Raw genomic sequence first — 24,508 nt, 5'->3', positions numbered from 1 at the left:
TTTTCCATCACCTCTCTCTTCTGCCTGCCTGAGCCCCACCCCGTGTGAGGCCCTGCCTCAGAGACAGGACTGGGACGAGGGTAACACTCCTAAGGGGGAAGGATTAGATGTCCGTGAGACTCTGCCCCATGAGCTGAGCTCTGAAATGCTTTCAGGCAAGTCGCAGAACATATTTTTAGATGGCTACAAAACTCTAAGGGGTATGAGTTCATCTGAGTTAGTGCATGTGGAGCATGTGGGAAAAGCCTCTTGAAAGAAATTAATTTCGGTTTGATTCTGAAACAAGATGAGGAAATTATCATCCTCAAAAGTGTTAGCATGAATGAGCATTGAATGGTGCTCTAATTCTCTCTGCTGCCTTCCCGCCAGCAATACCTGTGACCCAGATTTCACTTTCAACACCCAGGGCTTGCCGTGCTCTTGGAAGTCAAACACCCTGTGACCTGAAGTTTCATTCATTAAGAAACAGAATACGGATTTACTTATTCAACAAGTATTTATTGATTGATTGATAAGGAGGCTCCAGGCCCAGCATGGAGCCCAGTGTGGGGCTTGAACTCACAACTCTTGAGATCCAGACCCAAGCTGAGATCAAGAGTCGGACGCTTAGCCGACAGGTATTTGTTGAACATCTACGACGTGACAGGCCCAGTCCTCGGCACGGTGTGAAGGAGGCGAAGTGCTGCCTCAATAGAAGTTACACTCTAGAGATGGGAAGAGGAGGGGCAGCTGGGCCAGCGGGGAGGCCCGGCCCAGGTGAAGGCTGAGAGGAGGCCTCTGGTGCTCCTACTGCTTCTCAGTGATTGGGCCGAAGCTTCTCCTTGCTCAGTTTCCAGTCCCCCAGGTGACTGGTCTGTGCCCCCCTCTACCCCAGACTGATGCAGATACCCCTAGGGAATTGAAAGAGTTAACCCTCCTTTATGGACCTCTAGGCTTGCCATCATGGCCCCCCGTCTTACCTAGCCCTGTTCTTCTGCAACTGACCCCTGTTCCAGGCACCTTCGGACTTCATAGACAGCGACGGCGGCCAAGGGGCCCGCTCCCTGCTGTCCAGCCGTTCCTGGCTGAGTTCCTTTGGTCATCGAGCAGGCTCCTCGGTGGCTTCCTGACTCAGGCACCACCTCCCCTGATAAACCACACTGTCACGTCCCCAATCTTGAAACCGTCTCCCTACCAGCCCTCCACCGACCGGCCCCACGCAGATGCCGGCCTCTGCCTTTGCACACGTGTTACTTCCCCTGCGTGGAGCACTGACAGTCGCTTCCGGGTGTGCTGAGTGCCTAAATGGGCTGTGCACCATGCCAGTCCCTGGGAATACAACCAGGGAAAAAAAATCCGGGTCCTGCTCTCTCTGGGCTTACATTCTAAGGGGGCAAAGAGTAAGCTTGTAAATGAGCTGGCAAAATGATTACAAGTGATATTAGGTGTTGTGAAGGACACAAATGAGAGGCTGGTGCAGAATAGAGAGGGGTACTTAGGTGGAGCCCCAAAGCATGAGAGGAGCACCCATGTCAGGAGTGGGGGGACGGGGCTCCAGGCAGAAGGAAGAGTGGGTGTGGGCCTGGGCCTGGCATGTTCTCTGGTCCAGCAGACCAGTGTGGCCCCATAAGGGGAGGGAGAGGAGGTGCTCACAAGATGGACACGGAGGCAGGTGGGCTGTCCCGTCCTGTACAGCTTGCTGGGATGATGGAAACGTTCCGTATCTGCGCAGGCTATTGAAGTCTGTTACAATGAAATGAAATAAGAAATTCAGTTCTCCGCTGAAACACCAGCCATGTGTCAAATGCTTGATAGCCGCGTGTCCCTAGCGGCCCCTGTACGGGACAGCACAGGATCGTGCTGGACCTTCCAGTCCTCTGTCTGGGTTTGAATTTCACTCTGTGAGGCCATTGAGAAGCCTTAAGCAAGGAGGGGACCAGACACTCCCACCTCCTGCCTCCCTGCTGCTTGTCAACATGTCAATCCTCTCTAATCTCACTGAGGATCCCTAAACTGAACTCAGTACCATCCCCTGGGACCCTTTGTACCTGGTGCCTTCCCACACTAAAGCTCTGGTCCCACGCTGCCGTTTTCACCTGTCTATGTGACTCTGAGCAGCCGGAGGGAGGGGATGGGTGCCAGGCACTTCTTCCCAGGCGGCCACATCACGGGCACCCGTGAGTGCCCAGTGGATGTTGGCTTTGTTGAACTACATTTACCCTCCTGCTCTGGAGCAAGCTCTTCCCTGGGTCTCTGGGATAATTCAGGCTCGGGGCCTCCAGGTCAAGCCTTTGCTTTTTCCTAAAGGCCAATTTCTCCTACGAGGGCTGTCATCCTCTGCAGGTAGGGACTCTCGGAATGCGCGTGCAGCCCTGTGACAGCGCAGGGAAACTTGGCCCTGTCCCGGTCACCTTGGGGGAAACCAATCCTGGAAGCCATCTTCCCAAGCGTGTGAATGGACAGGGCTCCAGGGAGCTCTTTCAGAGGCCTGGCCCCTCGCTGTCCTTGGGGGCCCCGGGCAGGAAAGGACGGGAAGGTCCACCTGAGTCCTCGCGTGACCGGATGACACCCGGGAGGGGGTGCCGCAGATCCCTTGTACAGGGCCCTGTGCCTGAAAGGTACAGAGGGTGCCCCAGAGCCTCCCGGGTCTGGACAGGGACTCAGGGGAAAGGGATGGAGGGGACCTGATGGCGGAGGCCCCGCCCACCCCTGGCCGCAGCCTGTTGGCCCCGCCCACCCCTGGCCGCAGCCTGTTGGCCCCGCCCACCCCTGGCCGCAGCCTGGTTGGCGGATCGAGGCAGGTGGCGCTGGACGGTGCCTCCGCAGCGGGGAGGAGGGGCTGGTGCCCGGGAGGAGGAGGACGGGCTGGCGGCCCGACTGGGAGCAGGGGAGCAGGGAGGGCGGGTGCGGAGGCCGGGAGAGCAGGGCGGGGGGTGGGGGGTCCGAGGCGGGCGGGGCCGGCCCTGCGGGCGAGGCCGGGGCGTGCACCTCGCCGCCCCACGGGCCAAAACTCACGGTCCGGGTCTCTGGGCGCGGTGGGTGGAGGCGCGGCCCGAGCGGAGGGAAGGTGATGAGTAACAAGCCGTGTCCCAACTGGCTGCTGTCAGCACTGGATTTGCTCCACATCCCACCCCTCTGCCAACCCCAGATTCCAGTTGTGTGCTCCGACGCCAGCGTCCTGGGACCTGCCTTTCCACCTGGCCTCTCCCCCAAGGCCGGCGCTGCTGTTTTGCAAACCCTTGGCAGGACTAGGGAAGGCCCCGGGGCGGGGCGGGGCGGGGCGGGGCCGGGGGGGAGGGGCTCGGCTCTCTGCAGGAGCAGAAGCCACCTGAGCAGAGGCCCCAGGGCCTTCCTGGGACGCACCCCAGCAAAAACAAGGAGGGGGCTTTGCAGTGAACAGAGCAAGTTCTGCACCCCAGCTTTGGAACTGTTAGCTGTGTGGCCTCGAACAAGCCACTTAACCTCTGGTACCTCAGTTTCTTCATTTGTAACATGAGGTTAATGACACTGATCTCTCAGAGTTCTTAGGGCCATAAAGGGATATGAAATAGCTCACACAGTGCTTGGTACCCGCAGGTGTGTAATAATAAACAGAATTTCCTTCCTTCCTTCCTCCCGCAGCACCTCTGGCCTTTTATGTGGCTGCCCTCTTCCGCTCCCCCCTTTACATTCCCATCGGGTTCCCAGCGCGGGCCTCTCCTCCTTCATCTCAGAGACCCACACGTTCCCCCCACTCCTGGGAGCTGGGCCATGCCTCCGTGCAGGCTCTGCTCGACCTCTCTCCCATTGCCCCCGTCTCTCCTCCCCTCCTGGCGCAGTACTCGGTCTAGGTGTGGCTCTGCCGTGATTGCCTTTGGAAACATCAGAACTTCAGAGGTGGAGGGGACCTCGGAGACCGTCTGCTCTGGCCCGTTGATTTGTCAGAAGAGGCAGCCAAGTGCACAGAGGCACGGAGACGTGTCAGAAGAGGCAGCCAAGTGCACAGAGGCACGGAGACTTGGGCGTATGGGCCCCGCTCCCCTCCCCCCAGGAGGGCATGGTCCCTTCCTCCCTTTGGGGAAGAATGGGGGTAGGGGACTGGGTGATAGGCCTCAGGTTTGAAGGGAGGCCACGGCAGGAGAGGAGCCCAGGAAGTGGCGTTTCCTGGAGGCGCCACTCCTTCTGCCCCATGCTGGGAGAATCGATAGCGCTTGGAAGGCAGGGCAGCAGCCAGGGAAAGGCTGTGGGAGCCACAAAGCTGGCAGCCGCGTGGGGTGTGTGCCCAAAAAGCTGGGCAGCCATGCAACCCATCTCTGTCTCACAGTCACCTGCCCAGCCCCAACCCCAGTCTCGCACAGCCTCGATGGTAATTTGATGAGTCACCCGCCCGCGCCCACAGGCAGGGCAGCCACACCTAGGGCAGCTGGCACCCCGACAGTGTTCCTGCTCTGAGCTGCTGGGCCAGCAGCCTGCCAGGCTATGGATGGGCACTGATGGGGAGCCCTGGCGCTCCAGGCCCTTGGGCCAGGCCGAGAACCTGCTGAGAGGCAGAGCCTCCGGTTGCCATTGCCCCGTGGCCAGGGCCTCCCATGAACAGCCCAGCCCGGTGCCTCCTTATTGGGAGCACCAGTCACGAGCTGTGGGCCAGGTGTCTCCCAGGTCTGTGCTCAGGAGGGCCGCGGCCACTCCCAGGTCTGTGGCTGCCACCCGCGGGACCTGAGTTAGGAGCCGCGACGCGTCACTCATGCTGCTCCCTCTGCCTGGCAGCCTGCTGTTTCATCCCTGCCCATCCAGTCCCCTCGTACTCCTGCCCACCTAGCCCATGCCAGATGTTCCCACCTACCCCCACTGGCTCTCCAGATGTTTTGGGCCAAAAGTCCTCCTGTCCCCCCCCCCCCAACTTTTGGTGTAATTTGTACTTCTCTTGTGCCTCTTAGCACAGCGTGCTTTCCCTCCAGGAACACTGTGAGCTCTTTGCATCACCAGCAGGCCTACTGCAGGGCCTCGGGTACTGCAATGGCTCAGTAAACGTTTGTCTGGTCGATCTGCATTCCACCCGCATCCTCTGTGATGACATTCCTGTGACCAGACACCCCTTTCGGCACTTTTCTGCTCCCACCTACCCCTCCCTCTTTCCAGTTTCATATCTTACCAGAGGCCTTGACTTTAGGCCCCACTGGAGTTGGGGCTGCACCCAGGCCCAACTTGGCAAAGCGCTCTTGAGGAATTGTGGGGTCAGTCACTGGACACCTGGCCCCTCCAACCGTCTCAGGCCTTAGCTGTCCACTGGCGCCACAGTTGCTGAAGGGGAAGGGCAAGGTGGCTAGGCTGGGGGAATCGGTACCCCTCACTCCTTTCCAAAGGGGTCTGTAGACATGCTGGCATCTGCTGGTCTTGGACAGTGACGGTCTGCCCTGGGAGTCCCTCCTGCCCCAAGAAAGACCCTGAGGGGCCTCTGTGACAGAGGATTCTTGCTTCCACCCCCCTGTCTTGGAAGTTGGTCAGCCAAGCAGGAATCACTGGGATTGGGTTGGCAAGAGGGGTAGTGCAGGATTCCCCTGGTGACTCCCCAACTCCCACTCCCACACTCTGGCTTGGGTGAGGATGGGCCTGGGGAGGGTGGGCAATTGGGAGAGCAGACACGGAGTGTGGAGACCTTCCGGAAAACAGGTAACATTGGACACCACAGGCTGTGGAGGGCAGCTCTGTAGTCCAGGACGGAGAGTTTCTGCTCTTAGTACGGCAAAGGGAAATCAGTCGATGACTCAAAGAGGCTGAATGCTTTTGATGACCTGCTGGCTGGCTGGGGTTTGCATCTGCTCTCCTCTGTTTGCGAGAAGAATCATGATAGTGCTTCACAACCTCCTCGTTCTCTACAAAGTGGTTTCCTGCCCCTTGCCCCTGGGGATCTGGCTGTCCGCTCTTTGAGAGGAGTGTTGGCCCCTGTTGTCACCCAACCCGAAGGATGACAAGACCGGGCTCAGGCTCACAGAGGCTGAGCGACTGGGCCCGAGTCACTGCTGGTGCGCAGCAGAGCAGAGGGCTTCCTGGGGGCCCCAGCTTCCTCTTCCTCCACCCCACACCACATCACATGTACCACAAGCCTCTCCTGTGGAGGAGGAAGCTGCCGAAGCACAGCCTTTGGGGGATACTGTAGTAGGCTGAATGGTGGCCTCCTCCCCGAATCTAAGTCCGTGTTCTAACTCCCGGAACCCGTGAGTGCAAACTTGTTTGGAAAAAGGGTCCCTGCAAGTGTAATTAGGTAAGGAATCTTGAGAGGACATCACCCTACAGTGTCCCTCCAGGAGAAAGGGGGGTGGCTGTTGAGACAGTGCGGAGGCCCCAGTGACGTTGCGTGGCCAGGGAGCGCAGGGCTGGAGCGAGCGTGGGGTGGATTCCGGCTTCCAGGACTGTGGGGACAAGTTCTGTTGTTTCGGTGACTTGTGTGGCCGCCCTGGGGAAACAGGCCCTACTGGGGACTCTGGCCGCGGGCATGAGCCGTCAGCTGCCCTCAGCAAACCCACTCGGCGCGTGGCTCCCCAGGTGAGTGCGACCCAGGACCAGCCCTGGGCTGGGGGGGGGACACCCTGCAGGACGCAGCCCCCCGCAGCGGCACCGCACGGCGCCCCGAGGCCCACCTCTCGCCCCCCTGCTCTGGCCCCTTGGCCACCGACTTTTGGTTCGGTTTCGCTCCGTGCAGAGGACAGATGGTGTACCAAGGGCTCTGGGAAAAGAGAGGCAGCCTCAGACGATGTCACTTCTCCCCCGGGAAGAATTTATGAAGCCAGTTACGCCTCTGCCAGGAAGTCGGAAGGGCCCAGCCTCTAATAACTGCCAACCCCTCAGCCCTGGCAGCCCGTCATTTCCATACTTCCCACATAATGGGGTGTCTTTAGGCAGTCAATGCAACACAGCCACAGTTAAACACAGGGACACATAATGGGACTTTGTCTTTCCACAGGGCTTTCATTCTGAAAGCTCGAGCAGTTTTATGAGCCTTGGGAGGCCCCCTATACTCCCTTTTAGACAGGTAAACTGAGGTCCTGTGGAGGAAGATAGCCAGCCCCAGGATCCTGGGCAGGAACTTGTTTCTGAAAGTCCACCTGGTTCTCTCCTTGCTTCCGTCTACCAGGTTCAGCAAGACACTTAGTTTTTTGTTTTTTCAGAAAAGTCTTCATGATTCGCTGCACCTTTTTCGAGGTGGCCAGCGTGGGGCTCAGCCAGTCTGCCCAGCTTAGTGAGCAGGGGAGCGGGCTGGGGCCCCACCGCATGGAAGGGGAGGTGGAAGGAGCACTTGCACTGCCAGTACCTCAGTTCCTCGCGCCACCTGGGACAAAGCAGGGTTCCGGGCCTGGCTTGGCCGCCGACTTGCTGTGCAGCTTTGCAGAAGTCGTTTGCCCTCTCTGGGTTTCAGTTTCCCTGCTTGTAAAATGAGGGGGCTGGGGTAGATGCTCAAAGTCAGTCCCTCTCAAATCTTACTGTGCGTTGAATCACCTGAGGATCTTGTTAAAATGCGGATTCTGATCCAGCAGGTGGGGGGAGGGGCGTGAGGGTAGGGGGAGGCTGAGGTTCCACATTGCTGGCCAGCAGCCAGGTGAGGCTGACGCTGTGGGTCCTCAGACCACAGGTGATGTCACAAGTCTCAGGGCGGGTCACCTAAGCATGATCTGTCAGATGCCACCATCTGTGTCCCTGCCTTCCCCAGGGTGCTGTCGGAAGAAGGATCCCCCCTGTTTTATGCGGGAACACTTGGCCAGCTCTGAAGTGATGTACAAATTCGTTTTTAAAAAAGAATCACTGGGACTCCTGGGTGGCTCAGTGGTTGAGCATCTGCCTTTGGCTCAGGGCATGATTTTAGGGTCCTGAGATCAAATCCTGCATCAGGCATCCTGCAGGGAGCCTGCTTCTCCCTCTGCCTGTGTCTCTGCCTCTCTCTCTCTGTGTCTCTCATGAATAAATAAATTAAATATTTTTTAAAAATAAGTTTAAAAAATAAAAAAAATAAAAAAGAATCACCAAAACTACGACCAAGACTTGTATGCAGAGCCAAGAGGCTTGGCTGAAGAGCAGCACCTGTCACGGCTAAGGGCCTGTTAGGTGGACGCTTCATTCCTCGGAGCCTGTGAGATGGGGGTGGAAGCTCCGACCTCACAGGCTTGTCATGAAGATGAAATAAAACAAGATCCTGGAGAGAAGCAACAGCGCAGAAGAGCCACGCAGGGAAGGCCCTTGGTCCTCCTTCCTCCTCTTGGCCCTTCTCCCATCTACAGGATGGAAACGGGGGGGGGGGGGGGGCTGCTTCTCCGTCACCTGTTCTTTCCTCTCCTATCCTGGACCCCCCTCCCCCACCAGACCAGGTCAAATGTCCAGTTAGTCGGCAGAGTCCCCCGGGGTCCCACCCAACCTCTGTGCCTTCCCGCAGCCCTGAGGTGGTCCCCCTGCTCCTCCAGGTGCCCAGACGGTGTCTCCACGGGGGGCTGAGGGGAGCCTGAGTGAGGCCTGGAGCTGGGCGCCGGGCTGGACGGAGGCCAGTTGGCTCAGGTCTGGGGGATCCGCATTTCACTTCCCCTGGGAAACCGCCTGCGGCCTGCAGGTGCGTGGGTTTGGCGGGAGCAGTGCTTGGTCTCCATGGTGATAAGGTTTGTGGGTGTCGGCGGGAGGCACCCAGGCTGCTGGATGCTGGCGGGTGCTCAGAGCCCCGGCCCACCTGCTGGGGTGGAAAACGCCCCCCCCCCCCCGCCCCCAGCGGCTCTTCCTCTCCTGGCCCCTCCTCGGCGTCCCCCCCCCACCGTCCCCGAGCCTGGGCGCCCTGCAGGGTGGGCGCTGTGACGGCCAGGGTAGGTCTCTCCTGACCCATGCAGTGGAGTCTGGTTATGTCTAAACAGAACCATCACCCTAATTGCTGTTTGGGCTGATTATCCCCTCCTCGTCGCCTGACCGTGGGAGAGGCGCTGCTCACCCCGACTGGCCACGGGGCAGCAGCCTGCTGCCAGCCAGCCCCCGGACCCTGGGGTCCCTGGCCCAGCCCGCGTGAGGAGCCAGACACGCTGCTCCATGCTCTGGGCCTTTGGGGGCCCCTGACCCTGAGCGGGAGACTCCTTAGTTTTAGGTGTGAAGCTGTAGGTTTGTGAATGTGTAATGTTTACGTGATTTACTCAAGTGTGCAAAAAAAGGGAAAAAAGTAAACTACCTTACTGTTCTATACTTGAGCCTCTGGAACTCCCAGGCCCCTTTCGGATTCTCATCATGATGGGAAATTAGTAACAGAAACTAAACCAAATTTTCCGTGTAAGGCAACCGGGGCGCTTACTTATAAGCTCTTCTGTATTTATTCAAAGTTATTTGAGAGAGTGATCCACTCAGAATCAAAACTCCTCGTCGGGGCTGTTCCTGTGCACCTCAAGGGTGCTCGAGAGGTACCCGTGAGATGCTGGAGAGTGAGGGTGTGCACACTGCGCTCTGCCCTCAGCTTGTAGATCCCCCTGCCCTGTCCGAGGCGAAGCCCTGGGGTTTCTCCTGAGGAGTGCGGCCAACCCCCTGCTGCCCGGATCCCATCCTATGCCAGCCCCCACTGGCCCTGAAGATGCTCTGAGCCCTGGCCATGCCGAAAACCCCACCCCAGCCTGGAGGTGCCACCCTGCTGCCTTGGGCCGCTTTGCCCACTCCAGTGGTGACTCCCAGCAAGCCTGCCGGTCAACACTCCGAGATCCTTTGGCAGGACCTTCTGGATGAGCCCCATGCCTCATAGAGGCGGTAGGGAGCCAGGGCAAGAACACCGGGCCAGCTCTCTAGATGCCTCCCTGGGTCCTCCGTATCGGCTGTCCTACCCCTTTTCAGATGTGGTCCCGTGGGGATCACTAGGCTTCCCCGACAGGCTTGCAATTTTTCGAGGCCTCTGTGTTAAGAAGCTAAGAGCAAGGCTCCTGCATGGCGTGGCGATCCCCACCAAACCTCCCTGGGTGTTCACGGCCCTGACCTGCACTTCTTCCCTCCCCTGTCTGAACCTGAAGGTGGGAGGAGGGCAGGACTTTCATGTCTCCCTGCCCCGCTCCCCCTCCCAGGCCACGGAAGGGTTTTCTCCTTTCTCCTCCAGTTGGGTGGAAGCGTCTTTACATCATCCCCTTTTCTATATTCTCCTCTGGGCAATAAGCCTTCTGGATTTGCCTAATTACAGAAGAACTACAGGGAAAGGAAGGAAAAAAAAGCCCGGGATTACATGAGGAGAGATTTGAAATCCAGCAACAAGATGACACACAAAACCCCTAGCAGCCAGAGCTAGAGGAACGGCTGAGACTGGGAGCCGGAGCGACTGGTTTGGGACTCAGCACCGCTTCTTCCTTACTCTGCTTTTTGTAGGCAGAAAGAGCACCGAAGGACAGGGCTGTGGGAGCGGTCTGGAGAGACTGGGGGCGGAGGTGGAGCTGGGCATCTCTTGAGAGTTCTCATGTGCCACACAGCGGCACCCAGGAGTCACGGGAGAGTATTGGGACCGTGGCAGTTCCGGCCCTTTTGTGAGGACGGTTCCCCCTCCTCCAGTTCACATGGGGGCAGAGCAGCAGCGGGGTCCCCGGCACCCTGCTGCTAAGGCATGATGTGGCTCTGCCCTGGGCCCTGACCGCTTGCCGCAGCCTCACCTCCACTGCTCCAAACATAGTAGCCCTGACAGTGAGCGCTCTGGGTGGCGCGGAGGCACGTGTCCACTGTGTAGACCAGCAAGCAGAGAAGCCCAGGGTACCAGAGACACGGAGGAGAGAAGACGGGAGAAGTGAGCATCTCGGCGGACTCCTGGCCCCTGATGCCGGCGGCCTGGTAGTGGCCTCCTGTTGGGATCCATGACAACTAACAGTGGGCTGTTTTGAGCAGGGGAGGGGCCTGGTCCCTGGAGAATCAAAACAATGATGCCAGCACCCCCATTTACTGGTGACGCCACACGCTCTGGCTCGCAGCCAGTGTCCACCCTCTGACAGACGCTTCCTGCGGACACTTCCTTGGGAATAAAGCTCTGTGAGTCATGAATCATCCTGGGATCCAGGCTTGGGGGTACAGGGCGGTACAGGGGAGTCTGACAGTGATGGGAGGAAGGACCAGGTGACCTGTTAGGCCCTTCTCACCCCAGAGCCTCCCATCCTAAAGGAACAGCTCTGCCAGTCAGATCGCAGCAGACGCGGATTGGCTCTCCGTGATCCAATCTTGGACCTTCCACTGCGGAGGCTGCAGGATCAGGACTCTGTAGGGAAGACAGGCTTCTCACGGAGACAGGCGGCTGCCAAGGAGGTGGTCATGTACCAGCAGAAAGAGGAAAATGGTGCAGGGTTCCTAAGGTTCCTGGATGTGCCCTAGCCCAGGCCTCTGGTCAGTCCATAGACTCCTCTTGTCATTTAGGCCCAGCTAATATTTTGTGTACGTTTTAAAAATTGCAATAAAATATACATAATGTGAAATTTGCCACTTGAACCATTTTTAAATGCTCAGGTCAATGGCAGTAAGTGCATCACGTTGCTGTGTAACCATCATCATCATCCATCTCCAGGACCGCTTCATCATCCCAAACAGAAACTCTGTGCCCGTTAAACACTAGCTCCCTTTCCCCCTCACCCCGGGCAACCACCTTTCTACTGCCTGTCTCTACCACTTTGACTATTCTAGGTCCTGTAAGTGGAATCCTACAATATTTGTTCTTTTGCTACTGGCTCATTTCACTTAGCATAATGTCTTCAGGTTCATCCATGTTGGAGCAGGTGTTGGAATTTCCTTCCTTACTAAGGCTGAATACTATTCCACGTATATACTACCTTTTGTTTATCCATGTGTCTGTGGATGGACAGGTGAGTTGCTTCCACCTTTTGGATTGTAGATAACGTGACTTTAAGCGTGGGTGTGCAAATATCCATGGGAGTTCCTGCTTTCAATTCCTTTGGGCCTCTACCCAGGTCCTTCACTCACTCTAAGTCTGCCATTTCATCCTTTTTGTTTCTATTTCCTAGAACATCTGTTTGATTTCTGTCTTCCAAGTCCCATCGTATTTCTCTTGCCTCTTCTAAACCTACTCACACTTCTTGGAAGCCAACTTGGGAGGCAGGAGACAAGCATAGACTTTGGGGCTGGACTGGATGGCTTTGTGCTCTTGTCTCAGAAGTTCACCAGGCTGTGTCCTTGGCCTAGTTACCTAACTTCTCTGAACTTCAGTTTTCTCATCTATAAAAGGAAACTAATGAAAACTAACTTGCAGGATAGTTTTGAGAGGATTACATGTAAAGGTAAGTGTAAAGTGCCTGGCACAGAGTAGGTATTTAATAAATGGTGGCTTTTGTTGGAATTATTCAAGAAAGCCTTTCCCGACAGGGTGGATCTGGGTGGAGAACTTTGCAAAGAAAACTCTGCACCTAGGGAAGATGGGATAAGCAAAATCCCTCCCTACACTGAAATAACCCCAAGATTCATGCTCATGTAAGATTAATTAGTGGCAGGCAAACTCTTGGAACTTAGCAGGCTATGTTTTCTGAATAACCTCAATTTCTCTCGCAGTCATTAAACACATTTTCTGTAGTTTTGTACCCAGTAAACTTCCAGAACTGCCATGGAGAATCCTCTGCCATTATTAAAAAAACAAAACAAAACAAAACAAAACCCCGAAAACCAAAAAGAACCTCTTTCAGGACTTGAGAACTTAATATAGTCCCAACCCCTAATCATTCTAGTCAGAGCTCAGACATCCAATTGTGTGTGCCGGGATTCAGCAGTATAGCAGGGAACAGAGAGGAATGAAATATGGTCCCTGTCTCTGGGACGCCGCGGGCACGAGAGCAAGATTCACATGCATGAGGCAATCCAGGGAGCCATACAAGACTAATGTGATTCATCTGTTTTATATCAAAGCTAATAGAGGGTGTGGACAGAGCTGCTCATGTTAGCATAAGCAATATGAAAAAGAAATAGCACAGCAACTCTGAAAATCTACTATGGGGGCAGGGAGATGGGAAGGAAGGAACACAGCATGAAAAATGTAGCTGAAGAATCCTTCTGGAAGAAAATCTAAACTAAAAACAGAAACAAAGTCCTCACTAGTGTTTCATGTTTGGGGAGCATGTTAACACAACATTCAAAGGCTAGATAATAATAAAACTGAATGAGATGAAAAGAGGTTGCAGGGTTAGGAAAACAAAGTGAAGATGAAATACAATTACTAATCTAAGGAATGATTTAGAAACAATAACACAGAAGGCTAAAAATAGAATGGCACAAAGAAAAGGCTTGAACCCATCGTAATCAACGCAAAGAAAAAGACAGAGATAAAAACAATTAGAGAGAAGATAATAGGTTTGGAGGACAAAAAAAGAAATACATGAAGATCAATTAATATAAGAATAATTAATATCCCTACAGTAGAGAACTATACAAAAGAAACAGAAAAGATATTTAGGGATATTGTACAGAAAAGTTTTCCTTTAAATAAAAGAAGGACTGAGTTTACTGAGAGAAAAGGCATATGGCGTACCAGAAAAAAAATAGATTGAATGAACAGTCAACACGGAGACACATCCTGTTTAAGTTACTGAACTTCAAAGCAAAAGAATTTTTCAGGCATTCAGGGAGAAAAAAAAAAACAAAAAACAAAACCCAAGTCATTACAAGAGAGAAAACACAGGTTAGCCTCTGACTTCTCCACTTTTAATGCCAGAAGACCAGGAAGTAATGGTCACAAAATCCGGGACGGAAAGCAGGACTCACAGCCACTATACCAAGAAGGCCTAAAGGTAACAGATATCTTCAGATGTGAGGGCCTGTTGTGAAAATCTGACAATAAGAGGCAGAAAACCAACGAACGATTCAGGCTAAAGAACTCGAAAGTAAAGAAGCCAAAGAAAGGACGGGTGGTGAGCATCATATCCAGTTAAATATAGAGATGCAGAACATAAGCATTTAAAATTTCCAACAAAATGAAAATTGTGTGCGCGACAAAAATCAGGATATGGGAGGAGCAGAGGGATGAAGTGCAGGGTACTTATCATCTCGTCTTTCATAGCAGAATCAGCCACACTGTCTCTAACGAAAGAATGATTTAAAAAAAAAAAAGTCAATGACTACAACCTTTTTAAATGATTTTGAAAAATAGCTCATATTCTTATATGTAGAGGCAGTTTATGGGTATAAATGTCTCTTGTGCTTAAGAAACATTTATCCAAGATACAAAAATGCTTTCAGGTTTTTTTCTAAGATTTTATTTATTTATTCATGAAAGATAGATAGATAGATAGATAGATAGATAGATAGATAGATAGATATAGAGAGAGGCAGAGGGAGAAGCAGGCTCCATGCAGGGAGCCCGACGTGGGACCCGATCCCGGGTCTCCAGGATCACACCCTGGGCCGAAGGCAGGCGCTAAACTAATGCTTTCAGTTTTATATTTCATTTTATTTCCTGTCATATGTGAGTACACGTAGACTTAACATTTCTATATTTTGAAAGCACGTACTATAGGATCCCATTCTTAGGTAATTATCTCCTTTAGTCTGTCATCCACCTACCATTCTATCGGTATCTATGCTTAGAGATATGTCAGGACTGATGTTCAGCAGATATTTATGTTGGTTATTTCTGGGTGATAGGATCTGGGGTGAGTGATTATTTTCTTCTATGCAGATGTCTGTGCTGTTTGAATGTTTATAACAGGCTTATGCCATTTGGGCAGAAATCCTCTCAGGCATTAGAAACGCTGAAGGAAAGCTGAAGGGGACTGTGGCCAAAAATCAGTCCAAGAGCAGAAGGGGTAGGTCCTCAGGCCGCCGTGGGATGGATGCACTGGCTCCTTCCGTGACCTCCGTCTACCTACCTCCCTGATGGCAGGATGGGCAGGAGATAGGGGAAGCTTTCTTGGAGGAGGTCGTCTTCGAGAGCCACACCTTGAAGAACGGCAGGATCGGAGAGCGTCTGTTTTTCCAGACGCATCATGGATTATCTCACTTACCCACCCTGGGCCTATGCAGGAGGTAGTATCGTCTCCATTTTTGGGTGAGGAAACAGACCAGGCAGACGAAGCGAGCGAACAGCCTGGTAGACAGAGTACAAAGCACAAACACAAAGCACGGGGTCGACTGGGGACTCCAGTGCAGCCAAGAAGCCAGCTGGCGGTGCTCGGACCTGGCGTTCCCGGGGCGGAAGTGGAGCAGAGCTCTGAGGGACAGTGTGTCCTGGGCAGAGTGAGGAAGGTCCCATAGAAAGGCTCCGAGGAAGGACCGTGTGACTGTGTGTGTGAACGCACCTGGAAGTACCCTCAAAGCATAAGGGCAGTGAGACTGGAGGGAGAAGAGAACAATGATCAGTGCCATCCCATGTCACTACACACAGGGCCGCGAGCACAGGGACCAGCTCCCAGGAGCAGTGGGCAGTGCCTGGCTTAGGCTGCGTCCTCCACGGAGATGCCCCAGGCCCAGGAGAGGAAGGGACCAGGAAGACTGAAGCCACAAAGCAAGCAAAGGTCAGGGTGGTGACTCCACCCACCGGAACCTGCAGGGCATGGAGACTCAGCTCTCAACTGGGGTCATGCTCTCAGAGACCGTAAATGGCTCCTTTGCCGCCCAAAAGGTCGTTAAGTCATTAATTACATAGCAAGTGGCAATAAAATGGTCTCGGGCTTCCTCATCTTCCCCAGAGCCCAGGGCCTTGGGATCTGAAACTCAAGGGCTCTGTTTTGAGCCAGCTGCCTTGTATATCTGGGCTTCAGCAGCCCAATTGAAACTGGTCATCACCTGGATGGCAGGACAGTCATGGCCTGGGACTCTTGGCTTCTAGGTCCAGCCCCACTACTCACTGCTAGACAACCATGGTGAAGCCGTTCAGCTTCTCCCCATAAGTAGCAGAGGGACTCAGACTGTCCTCTGAGAAGAGCAGTCCTACCCCTAGTATCACTTTGACCTTCGAAGCTCATCCGTCCCTTCCCAAGGATGGAATTAGCAAACCCCACTCCCACCTCCAGGACTCTGAAGCCACCGCATGAGACCAGCTAGAGGGTACGAGTACAGGCTTTGAAGTCCAGTAAATTTTATTTGAATCATGGCTCTGCCACATACTAACCGTGTGACCTGGGCTGGCTTCATCAACCTTGTCACAGCTTCGGTTTCCTGACATAAAATAGAGATAATATTATCTACCCATAAAATGTCACGAGCATCCAATGGGATGGCACAGATAATGTGCCTGATGCACGGTGGCCGCATGACCCTATTGCTGGGCCTTTTCTCCGTGTCACGCTTGCTGATTTCCTTGCCACTCCTCACCCCTACTCAGATCTGCGTTCCAGCTGGTGGCCTCGGATCGTCAAGTGTTCTCCTGGGCCGTTTCCTCACCAGCACCCATAGGCTGCCTGGCTAGTACGAGGACTGGGCCTCTGACCATTGGACCTCCTTGGCAGGCCTGCAGGGCAGCGCTGGGCTGTACGCCACTCAGAGCCTGGGGCTCCAGGCAGGGCAGAGAACCACCAAGAGACGCATCCAGATCACGGCTGTCCAACAGAGACCATGCAGACCACATAAGCAATTAAAATTCTTCTAGTGATTGTATTTCAAAAAGTAAAATGACAAGCGAAATTAATTTTAAGAATACATTATATTTGACATGATGTATGCAAAATATTATTTCAGCATGTGATTGACATAATGGTTATTGAGCTGTTATAGCCTTGTCTTGCCCACGGGAAGTGCTTGAGATATGCACGCTGTGACCGGCTGCGGCACTGGGCAGCACAGATCTCAAGCTAGAGACACAAAGAGGGTTGGGGCCGGGAGACTGGTCTGGACAAAGGAGACAATAAAATATGCATTTATTCATCCACCCATTCATGCAACAAGCGTGAGTTCTTCCTTCCGACCTTAGCCAGCGTCCATGCAGGAGGCCCCGGCCAGTGTGATTCCTCCGGGCCCTACTTCTCCATTCCCAGGAGCAGCTCTAGGCTGAACGGTGAGGCATCCAGCCCCACTGCCGGTCCCATTCCTGCCAACTCGGCTCTCTGCAGGTCTCCCACCTGGGGGGAAGCAATAGGGGGAGGAGGAACAAAGAAGCGGCCCCTCTGGATCTCTGTCCCTGAGTGGATTTGGGAACAACAGGATCCAGCCCCATATTTTTTCCCTGCATCCTTACTTACCACATTTAATGGGGCAGCCCAGAGGTAGGCCTCAGGAAGGGCAGTAAGTGGGCTGGAGCAGCCTCTGCCCTAACAGAGCTTCCACTTCGGGGAGCAACAGACTCGCTTGGTGCTCAGGAGGCTTCATGCTTGTCTGGAAAGAGCTGGAGACCCAGACCCCCAGGGCCCCTGAAGAGACTCTTGCCTCCTGGCTTGTCTTGCTCAATGAGCGGCAGCCCCGAGCTTCTTACCCGCCACTCTTGATGGCCCAGGCCCCAGGCCCCACTCCCCTCCATGGCCACCCATGGCCACTGGCTGTCCAGCCTAAGGCAGCCCATCTGACTGGTCACAGAAGGCCTGAAAGAAGCCACATTCCCACCTTCTGCTGCCCCGAGGATGGGGAAACACAACAGTCAAACTTCCCGGTGACCATAGTCCCAGGGCAAAGAACTCCCCCATTCCTGCCATGACACAGACTCTCTGCCTCATGCCTGGCATGTTTGCTGAGTGACTGTTGAGTGACTTAAATCTCCCAGCACAACAGAGATGACCATCTGGCCCGGGATTCTTCTACCCTGCTGGACTCCTCATCGTGACCCGACATTCCTGGAGGGAAGCCGTTGTGTAATCCCAGGCAGGTTCCTCTGTACTTTCTGAGCATATGTCTGTAAAACGGGGTTTGTGGGATGGTCATGAGAAATCAATGAGGTCATGGATATAAAGACTTAGGCACACAGTAAGTGCTTAATCAATAGTTGGTCACTTCCTCTCCCACTTTTCACTCCTCGAGGGAGAGTCACACCTCCTGCTTCACAGTAAAGGGGTGTCATAGGGTGACCTGGGATCCGTGTGTCTCTGCCCAGAGCAGACCCTATCACCAGAGACTTCAGAGTGTGAAAGGAGCCCAAGGGTCTTGCCGGGGCCACCTGGAGCTTCTGCGGGAAGCAGGGAGGGCTTTACTTGGTGGCTGGGGTTCTGAACCCCTCATGCCCAATTCTGAGTGGCTCCACTTCTATCTGCTTCGTGTATTATGATTTCAAATACCATTTTCCGAAAAGACTTTTTTGGAGCCGCAAACGGTTGAGGTCCCTTCTCTCTAACCTCTTCATTTTATACATTAGGGAATTAGGCCTCGGCCCGATCTTAGCAAGAATAAGGTACACGGTCTAGTACTGGAGTCAAAGCAGTTATGGCTACAAGGGGGCCAACTCCGGCTCTGGAGCAGGCGGCTGCTCACACTGGAGCCTTGCTGCCTCCCCAGGCCAGAGCGGGCTGGCCTCCCTGGGCAGTGCTCGAACTCAAGCCTTGGCTGCCAATTCCCCCCCAGCAGAGGCTGGGCAGTCAGCTCCCCAGCTCCCCACCCTCCTGGATCCTGTGGGCCCGGGCAGGCACCACACGAGGAGTGAGGAGACCCTGGAGTGGTGGACGGAGCTCAGACGCTGGGAGCAAAGAGACCATGGGGAGTGCATTTAGCCCAGATCCTAGGAGCTCCGTGGGGCTACTCCAAGCCCAAGGAAGGCTCTGGACACAACCAGGTCACCCAGAGACCTTTACTAGGGAGAGAGTGTGAGGCGTCCCCGTGTACAAGGAAGACAAGCCAATGCAGGAACCTGTTTCCATGTACAAGTGGGTACTGGTGCTGGGTGCTGGAGACACAGAAGATGATCACGACACAGGTCTTGCCCACAGCTCTCAGCGGGGCTGGCGATGTGCTGTATCTTGACTTGTATACATGTGTCAAAACTCATCCAAATGTACCCTTGAGGTCTGTGCATTTGACTGGGAATAAAGCACACCTCAAAAAATGCCTTGAGAGACACAGAATCAGAGGGGCAACAAGGCGTACAGAGGCAGCCTGAGACAGGCCAGCATGGGCGGCGGTGTGGCTCGGCCTGGAGCGGGGCCCGGAGGGGGAGGCCCAGGCTCTGCCCGGGACGCAGGCCCTGACACACCCACCGCCGCGCGCATATTTTTCCCGGAATCTGCTCTGCACAGGCCTTGCTCCGAGGCCCCACGGAGACGTGCATGGCAGCCAGGTCCAGGCTAGATCACTCCCGGTCCCTTTGGGTCCTCAGCCCTGCCCTCAAGGCTTGGTTGGGGGAAGTGGCCGGAGCCCTAAGCAGGGGACCCGGCTCCATGGCCCTAAGCCACGCTGGTCCCCCCCTGCAGAGGGCCAGGGTCCCAGGCCTACTGCCCCCGGCGGAGGGGCTCTGGGCGCGCTCTGGGGACAGCGGCAGCCCAGGTGAGGGGCGTGAGCCGCCAGCGGCTTGGGGAGGCAGCTGGGAGCCGTGTCTCATCGCTTGGGAAGCCGGGTGCAAGCGCCGACAGCTCCCGTGACGCAGGGGCTGGTGGGGGGGCGGGCGCTGCTGCCAGGGGAACAGTGGGCTGCTGAGCCAGCCCCCACCGTGGCCTGCCTCCCCAGACCTGGGGGTGCAGGAGGGCCCCCAGTAAGTGGTGCATGCACCCAGTGTCCTACGCCTGGGCCCGGCCTCCCAGCGGGGTGGGGGGCAAGCTTTCCTGGCTCCGGAGTAGGCGGACTCCTGGGTGACAGCAGCTCCCTGGGCCTGGCTAGGTCTGGGGGACGGGGGTCTGCCAGGTGTAGGCCAAGAAACAGCCAACAGGTGCGAGGGCCTGCACCCTCCCTGAGCCTGCACCCAGCCTCTGCCCCACATCCCAGGGAAGAGGGCTGCCCCACTTCCTTGGGCCAAACCTGTCCCCTCCCTTCCCCGGCTTCTAGGAACTGCCGTGCTGTGGCCCGAGCAGCCCCTGCTGTCCGGTGGCATCACACACCGGCTGCCCCAGCCAATGTCCCTTCAAGAGGAACAGAGGGCCCCAGGCAGCCCCCAGCTCCAGGGGCTCCAAGAGAGCGGCGGCGCCCGCGCTGCTGCCAGGGCGAGCCACCTGGTCCAACTCCCTGATCCTTAAAAAACAAAACACCTCTCAGGACCGAGTTTGAAAACTGTGAGGTCAGCAGAACTGTGGACCTTTCCTCTCCCCCGAACTAAGAGGCAGAGGGAGGGGCTCCCCGAGGCCTGGGGGAGCATTGCAATGAGGCCCCCTCGCCCACCTGCGGCCTCCCTGTGCTCCCCGCGGCTGCCAAGGCCTGCTGCGCCCAGGCCGTTCCGCCCTTAGGTCAAGCACACGCGTACATCCCAGCTTCTGGACTCAGATGGGCTGTGCTGGCTCGTGTTGCCAGGGGAGCAGGGGTAGGACAGCAGGCGGTGTTTGGGGGGCCCCCCAAGCCCCTGCCCTGTGGGGGTAACAACAGCTCCTCTGCTGGGATCCCCGTCAGCCCTCGGAGCTGGACATGGTTGAGGCGGGGCGGCCCCCCCGCTGCGCTCCCGGGCACGGATGCATCTCCCCGTGGTCCAGCCATGAGCCGAGAGTGTGCCCGTGGGACCCCGAGGCTGGAGGACGGGCCCTGAGCGTGAGGACCGTTCGTGGGGTTGAGGAGAGGCGGCGAGGGGGACAGAGGGACAGGGCTGGGTTCCTGGGGCGGGAGTCGGCTCCAGGAACCCTCGGGGCTGGTGTGCAGGCTGCGAGGGCTTCCAGCCGGCCGTAGGGCCTGGGGCTTTGCTGGGGACCAAAGGCTCCCGTGCAGGGGGAAGTCGGAGCTCGCAGCATCGCCCAAGGCAGATGGGAGGCTCACTGCTCCCCGGGAGGGGCCCGTCCCCCCAGCGCCTCGCGGGCAGCGCCCAGCCAGGCTGCTCCTGCAGCATCACATGCAGCCAAGTGCTGAGGAGGAGCGCCTGTCTCCTAAGCCGTGGGGACCCCACCCTCCCTGAGAACTGCGCCCAGCCTCTGCCCCACATCCCAGGCACCTCACCCAGGACGCCGTGTCCTAGGAGTGCGACAGAGCTGTCACAGCAAAGCTGCACCCTTGAGGTGCCTCCCTCCTGGGCCACCAGGCAGCTCTCGGGCCGAGGGGGCAGGGACGGAGGGAAACTGCCCCCCCTTGTCCGGGGAGGACATGTCACCAGGCTGCCAAGTGTCAACTCTGGGTCTGGGCCCCTGGTGAGGCCTGGTGTCCATTTTCTCAGGTATTCTTCCTTGGCTGTGGCCGTACCCTGTCCTTGGTGGGACACCCTGCAGCCCTGTGCAGGCCATGGGAGCCTGGGTTCCCCGGGGGCTCCACCCTGGCCCGGCCCCTGCCCCCTTTGGCCCTCAGGGAGACCCCCAGCTTTGGACTCAGGAAGAAGAGAGGAGGGTCTGCTGAGTGGGCCTGGCTTCTGCGCTGGCCCCGTCCTCTCCAGGGTCCAGCAGGGGGAGAGGGGGAAGCAGGCTGGAATCCTTCCGGGGAGGGGGGACCCAGGAGGGAAGGCGCTAAAGAGAAGTCAACCTGAGGACAGGTAAGAAGGCCAAGCAGGCCTAGGCCGCAGCAGGAGACGGAGGATGGTGTCCGGCTGGGTCCCACTGTCCTCCCTACAGTCCCCACCCGAGGACCCGTGCAGCGTCTGTTCACCCACAGGCCCTGTGGGACCCCCAGGGGTCCTGCCTCCTGGCCTCCACTCAGAAGCTCTTCTCCGTGACACCCAGGGCCCTGGCCCTGACCCCCAGGAGGGCCCAGGCTGAGGGTCTGCTCAAGCTGAGGGGGGCCAGGCTGAGGCTCACGGAGAGTGGCCAGAGGCGGGGTCGGGGCAAGGAGTCATCGCCACCCAGGATGGTGTACCCCTTAGTACAGGGGTCCTGGCTCCAGCATGTTCTCAGAGAGAGACCCAGGAGAGAGCAGAAGGGGCAGGAGAGGCTGCTGGTGCCCACCACCTCCTCCCCCTCCTCCCCACACAGCTTCCCTCCCATCCTGCCCCCTATCCTGTCCCCCCCATCCTGCTCCCTCACCCCAGGCTGTCACCCAGTCTCTCAAAGCTGCTCTAGCCCCGCTGCAAGGCCTGCGGTGCTACCTGCTGGCCAGGTGTGGGATGGCAGGTCGGGTGATCCAGGTGACACGGGGACTCGGAAGAAGGCATGGAGGGACGTCTCTTTCTCACAAAAGGCCCCCCAGGCCTGGCCACCTCCCCGCCCCAGCCCTCGGCACCCCCCCACCCCGCGTGCGAGGGGATTTAGAGGCAACAGCCTCACTCTGGGTCGGGGGCTGGGCAGGTCCCGGGCCTGGACCGCAGGGCGTCCCAAGGACAGGGTAGGGCCGCGCCAAGGGGTACGGCACCCTGGGGGGCGACAGCTTCTAGGGTGGTCTCCTCCATACACGGCAGGAGCCGGACTCAGGGAGCCGACCTACCAAGTGACCGGCGCAAGATGGTGATGGGATTGAAGCTTCCCGGACGCTGTGCCACCTGCAGCCTCAGTCCCAGGAGCTGGATTTAGCCCCAGCGGCGCTGGGCCGGGCTGTGGTGGGAGGGGGGAGTCGGGAGTCCAGCCTGCAGGGACGGGGTCCGGGCTGCCCTCCCAGGGCCTTCCGGGTCGCCGGCGCCCAGCAGTCGGGGACTGAGGAGTGTGTCGTGTGTCGGAGGTGGGCCTCGCCAGGTGGAGCGACCCCGTCTGCCAGGTCCCGTGCTGCCCCCTCCGGGAAGCCCTCTGCCTCCCACACACCAAGGCCTCCGTGGGCTCCTTTCCTGGGGCCTGGAAGGTGTGCTCGGGCTCCCCTCCCTGCAGAGTGCTCCCGCCCAGAACATTCTGCTCTCCAGCCCCCACGCAGCCCTGCAAGGCTGCAGGGCAGCCTGTGGGACCCAGAGCCTGACCTATTCCCAGGCCCGGCAGACTTAGAAGCCCTGCGAACACCCGAGCACAGCATCAGGCCCCACACGACGCTTGCCACTGACCCGCACGGCCCCTGGCCCTTGGCCTCCTGTGTGTCTGCTCATCTCGTCCTGTCCCCAGACCCTCCCGTCCGTGTAGGGGCAGCAGCAGGGCCTCCCCTCTTCACACAGGGCTTGAGGAGATGCTGCCCTGGGGTCTCCTCAAACCCCAACTCCAGCCTGACCTCTGGCGCCCAGGAGTGCATGTCACGGGGATCCCCGGGAAAGTGCTGGACCCCTCGTCCTGTTGTCGCCTAAGGCCAGTTCCCCTCCCCTGGGCAGGGAGATGCACCCAGAACCCGGGCTGGGGGGGGTGGGGGAGTGGGGAGGGGAGTTGGGGGGTGAGCAGGGGGGAGGGAGACACAGCCCCCATCGGGCTGAGACCATCAGAAACACAGAGCTGGAAGGCACTTTGGGGGCACGGACAGGGGAGAGGCTCCCCGAGGTCCCCCGGGGCTCCTCCACTGCCGGTGGTCTGGGAGCCTGAGAGGGTCTCGGGGCAATGAGGGGTCCCCGCTTCCCAGTGTTGGGTGGGGGTGGAAGGGGCAATCAGAGGGCTCCTGGAGGAGGAGGCAGGAGCAGAGCTCCCTCCCCAGCGTCCCACTGTCCCCGCTGCCCCTGCTCCCTGGGCCTCTTCAGTCCCAGCGACCTAGCAACGACCTAGCAACGAGGCCTGGGGCTGTTGCAGCCCCCCCCGCCCCCCCCCCCACGCAAGTCTAAGGGCCTAAGTGCAGGCCTTCTGAGGCTCCCATGGCAGCCCGGAAAGCGGGAAAGCGAGGCTTGGAGAGGGACGGCAGGCGCTGGCTGGGCAGCTTCTCTGCAGCCTCTCAGGACGGCTCCCGCCTGGCTCCCCGGGCCCTCCAGGGCCTGCCTCCACGTCCAGGCGGCCCTGCCTCCGGGGGGCAGGCACAGGGGGCACAGGGAGCACAGAGGTGGGGGGCTCTGCCTCGGGGGGGAAGCCACAGAGGGCGGGGGGGGGGCAGCCCTGCCGCCCAGGTGTCCAGTGTGCGCCCGAGGCTCTGAAGGCCTCGCTGCAGCCGCTGTGCCCCAGGTCGCTGGCGTCTAGCCTGCACCTGCCACGGGGGAGCAGGACTCTCTGCTCAGGGCTGGATGTCAGTCTGGAAAGTGGGACCCCACGGGGGCACGGGGCTCCCCTGAGCCTGCTCGGGAGAGGCCGCGTCTCCCCCCGTCCGCCTGGGGTTGCCAGACTGTCCCGCAGAAGACCCCACCCCCCTTCCCACTGGGTCAGGACGGAGCGGGTGGTGCACCTGCTGCGACCTCCGAGCATCTCCTGTAAGAGGCGGCCGTTCACCTTCAGGGTGGGGCTCGAGGAGAAGGGGGGGGACTGTCGTCCTGGCAGCACCCACCCCCTGGGGCCTGCGGCCTGCCTGCAGCTTCTGTGTCTAGGATCTCCTCCAGTCCTCGAGGGGTGCAGCAGGAGGGCGCAGCCCGAGCTTGCGTTACTGCTTCGCACAAGGAGCAAGTGGCCAAGCTGGAACGGGAACCGGGTCCCTTCCTGGGGAAACCATTCAGCAGGCGACCCACAAATTGACCAAAGGATGAGAGCCCGGCCCCTTAGGGTGCATTCAAGCCTCTCCTGCTGTCGCCACTCCAGATTCACCCCCAGGGCCCCCCAAGGATGCCGCGTCATCCCCTTCTGGGCCTTGGTCCGTGTTTTTCCTC

General features: G+C 57.6%; 1 protein-coding gene and 1 long non-coding RNA gene across 4 annotated transcripts in view; one reads left to right on the top strand and one right to left on the bottom strand.

Annotated features, from left to right (window-relative positions):
- The window catches only part of TMEM9 (transmembrane protein 9), a 185,265-nt gene that overhangs the window by 64,240 nt on the left and 96,517 nt on the right, over window positions 1–24,508 (top strand). The gene's annotated exons all lie outside the window — the stretch shown is intronic.
- LOC144315296 (uncharacterized) lies at window positions 510–3,213 on the bottom strand. 3 transcript variants are annotated; one of them, XR_013381040.1, is made up of 4 exons: window positions 2,995–3,213; window positions 1,633–1,722; window positions 960–1,364; window positions 510–704 (listed from the first exon to the last, which is right to left on the bottom strand). It is a non-coding gene; the product is annotated as an uncharacterized LOC144315296 (long non-coding RNA). The 3 variants fall into 3 exon arrangements; XR_013381041.1 differs by having other exon boundaries at window positions 960–1,126; XR_013381039.1 differs by having other exon boundaries at window positions 960–1,722.

The sequence above is a fragment of the Canis aureus genome, chromosome 6 (genome assembly GCF_053574225.1).
Source record: "Canis aureus isolate CA01 chromosome 6, VMU_Caureus_v.1.0, whole genome shotgun sequence".
Lineage (NCBI taxonomy): Eukaryota > Metazoa > Chordata > Mammalia > Carnivora > Canidae > Canis > Canis aureus.
Note: the sequence above shows the minus strand (reverse complement) of the source record. Positions and strands in the feature narration are given on the sequence as shown.